Source organism: Coregonus clupeaformis, chromosome 20, assembly GCF_020615455.1.
Source record: "Coregonus clupeaformis isolate EN_2021a chromosome 20, ASM2061545v1, whole genome shotgun sequence".
NCBI lineage: Eukaryota > Metazoa > Chordata > Actinopteri > Salmoniformes > Salmonidae > Coregonus > Coregonus clupeaformis.
In genome coordinates this window covers 3,659,778-3,663,567 of record NC_059211.1, presented here as the reverse complement: position 1 = coordinate 3,663,567, position 3,790 = coordinate 3,659,778, and the positions used below count along the sequence as shown (strand labels likewise).

The 3,790-nt window shown below is 42.6% G+C and overlaps 1 long non-coding RNA gene across 1 annotated transcript; it reads left to right on the top strand.

The window, feature by feature from the left end:
- The first annotated feature begins 399 nt into the window (after nucleotides 1–399).
- Nucleotides 400–809, top strand: LOC123481423. Its single transcript, XR_006657095.1, has 3 exons — nucleotides 400–491; nucleotides 576–630; nucleotides 720–809. It is a non-coding gene; the product is annotated as an uncharacterized LOC123481423 (long non-coding RNA).
- Nucleotides 810–3,790: the final 2,981 nt, after the last annotated feature.

Here is a 3,790-nt window from a genome sequence, read left to right as displayed (position 1 = left end):
TGATGCCAACCCACCTGTGGACAAATACACCTGGTACAAGAAGAACGTAACCTCACCAAAAGCATCAGGACAGAGTTACAACATCACTAACATCAGCTCTGAGGACAGTGGAGAATACTACTGTGAGGCCCAGAATAAAAGAGGATCTATGAACTCTACAGCTCAGATGATCATTGTAGCAGGTAAAGTTCCATCTTCAATATTTCAATACAATATTATGTTCAATAAGAAATGATGTTTCAAGGTAATCTTCTTCTAGTTTGCCTTATTACACTTTGGTTTATAACTATACATAGGCTTATATATACAAGTATTGCATTATTGTCCTGTATTGCTGTATATTCATTTTCAGTTTATAATAACATGGACTCATATCATCTATATCATCTTTTAGGGAAACAAACCTCAGTTATGACTCCAGCTGTAGGAATCACAGTGATTGTTCTGGTTCTCATACTGGCTTCATGTCTCTTTGGCTTCATGTGGTTAAGGTGAGTGAAAATGCATCTTTTAAAGATTATTTCACTTTATTAACTTCATTAACTCATTCATATATTCATTCATTCACAAAACAGGAAGAAATCATTCAAAACCACCTCTGACACAAGACACACAGCAGACATGAGACAGGTGAGTCTTATTGCTTTGTGGGACATTTCTACTCTTCATTCTGTCTGTCCCCAGGTCTATTTATATTCTCTGTTCTCTCTCTCCATCAGGGAGACTCTAGTCCAGTGTATGACAACGTCTCAGGCATGGCCATGACCCCTACTGCAGTACAGAGAGTGGACACAGACGAGCAGGATGACGTTCACTACGCCAGTGTCCACTTCTCTCACTCCAAAAACCAGGAAGTGCCTCTGTACTCCCCTGTCCAACTGCCTCAACCCCAGAAACAGGACGAGGATGTCCAGTACGATGCTGTGAAATTCACCAAGTGAGCATATTCTGCCTTTACAACAACATAGAGTCAATACTAGAACATTGTGACCACACAGACAGCATCAAGGTCATTCATATGTTGCTGCTTATTGAAGATGTAGACAATGATGTCATCAATATGTAAAACAGTTGACCCCTAGTGACCAGCCATTGTTCCCTGAGAACTCCCTCCATTAACATCTGAAGGGTTGAAGGAGAATTCTTCAGGTCAAATGACATTTACTATGACATGTCTATAATGAAGGAGTGATGTGATGTGATGAGGGTTTCAAGGAACTGTTCTGTCTACGTTCCAAATGGCACCCTATTCCCTATTTAGTGCACTACTGGTCAAAAGTACCTCACTATAAGGGTGCCATTCGGGACACACATTCAGTTTCATTTCTGTTTCTTTCTCCAGGCCTGCGGTGGCACAAGTAGCTGAGGAGGACCCCTCTGTTCTCTACAGTACAGTCAACAAACCCAGAACCAAGAAGACCTGAACACAACAAACCCAGAACCAAGAAGACCTGAACACAACAATCCAGAACCAAGAAGACCTGAACACAACAAACCCAGAACCAAGAAGACCTGAACACAACAAACCCAGTACCAAGAAGACCTGAACACAACAAACCCAGAACCAAGAAGACCTGAACACAACAAAAGGCGTGGTATATATAACCGTATACCACGGGTATGACAGAAAAGTACTATTTACTGCTCTAATTACGTTGGTAACCAGTTTATAATAGCAATAAGGCACCTACAGGGTAGTTTGGGTCCTGGGTGCTGATTGGCTGAAACAGCATTTCAGCCGTGTGTCCTGTATATCAGACAATATACCACGGGTGTGACGCAAAAATACTTGTTTACTTTTCTATTTATGTTGGTAACCAGTTTATAATAGCAATAAGGCACCTCAGGGGTTTGTAGTCTATGGCCAATATACCACGGCATATCCACTTTGTGTCAAAAACAGCCCTTAGCCATGGTATAATTAAGCAATAAGGCACCTCTGGGTTTTTTGGAATGTTACCAATATACCACGGCAAAGGGCTGTTTCCAAGCACTCCACGTTGCGTTGTGCGCAAGAACAGCCCTTAGCCGTGGTATATTGGCCACATACCACACCCCTCTGACCTTATTGCTTAATTATACCATGGCTAAGGGTATAATAATATATGCCATCTAGCAGAAACTTTTATCCAAAGTCATTCACACAATCATTACAGTCATGAGTGCATATGTCTTTCATATTGGTAGTCCCAGCAGGAATCTAACCCATGCGCCATGCTGTAGAAATTGAGCCACACAGGACTACTTCTGATCTAGGGTCAGTTTTGACTTTTAACCTCTTAAGGATCTGACCCTTTTTTTCAATTTTCGCCTAAAATGACATACTCAAATCTAACTGCCTGTAGCTCAGGACCTAAAGCAAGGATATGCATATTCTTGATACCATTTGAAAGGAAACACTTTGAAGTTTGTGGAAATGTCAAATTAATGTATGAGAATATAACACATTAGATCTGGTTAAAGATCATACAAACAAAAAAACATGAGTTTCCTTTTTTCTTTTTTTGTTCCATCATCTTTGAAATGCAAGAGAAAGGCCACAATATAATATTGCAGTTTAGACACAATTTAGATTTTGGCCACTAGATGGCAGCAGTGTGTGTGCACATTTTCAGATTGATCCAGTGAAGCATTGCAATACTGGACCATTTTGAATCAAGTCTGCCCAAATGTGCCGAATTGGTCAATTGATACATTTTCAAGTACATACAGTGAGGGAAAAAAGTATTTGATCCCCTGCTGATTTTGTATGTTTGCCCACTGACAAAGAAATGATCAGTCTATAATTTTAATGGTAGGTTAATTTGAACAGTTAGAGACAGAATAACAACAAAAACATCCAGAAAAACGCATGTCAAAAATGTTATAAATTGATTTGCATTTTAATGAGGGAAATAAGTATTTGACCCCTCTGCAAAACATGACTCAGTACTTGGTGGCAAACCCTTGTTGGCAATCACAGAGGTCAGACGTTTCTTGTAGTTGGCCACCAGGTTTGCACACACCTCAGGAGGGATTTTGTCCCACTCCTCTTTGCAGATCTTCTCCAAGTCATTAAGGTTTCGAGGCTGACGTTGGCAACTCGAACCTTCAGCTCCCTCCACAGATTTCCTATGGGATTAAGGTCTGGAGACTGGCTAGGCCACTCCAGGACCTTAATGTGCTTCTTCTTGAGCCACTCCTTTGTTGCCTTGGCCGTGTGTTTTGGGTCATTGTCATGCTGGAATACCCATCCTAGACCCATTTTCAATGCCCTGGCTGAGGGAAGGAGGTTCTCACCCAAGATCTGACGGTACATGGCCCCATCCATCGTCCCTTTGATGCGGTGAAGTTGTCCCCCAAAAAACACCCTCCCAAAGCATAATGTTTCCACCTCCATGTTTGACAGTGGGGATGGTGTTCTTGGGGTCATAGGCAGCATTCCTCCTCCTCCGTTTACGCATCGCTTATGTTTAGTGTTTTACGCACTGTTTTGCGTATCGCTCGCCTCCGTTATTTGAGGCCCTTTATTTTGTATTGTCATTTGCTGACAAGTAAAGTCTGTTTGGACTAAGCTTCTGTGTCCTGCGCCTGACTCCAACACCACATCCACCTCAAAAACACTGACAAAACAACACACCTTTCATGGAGTCAGCAGGAGCAGCGGCGGCGACCGAGTCGCTGGAGGATCGGGTCAGCTGCCAGGACGCCAGGATCCAGCAACTCAGCTCCGCCATGCAGGAAGTCATGAACACCCTGCGCCGATGGGAAAGGGGAGGCGTGCCCACACCTCCTCCTACAGTACCACCAC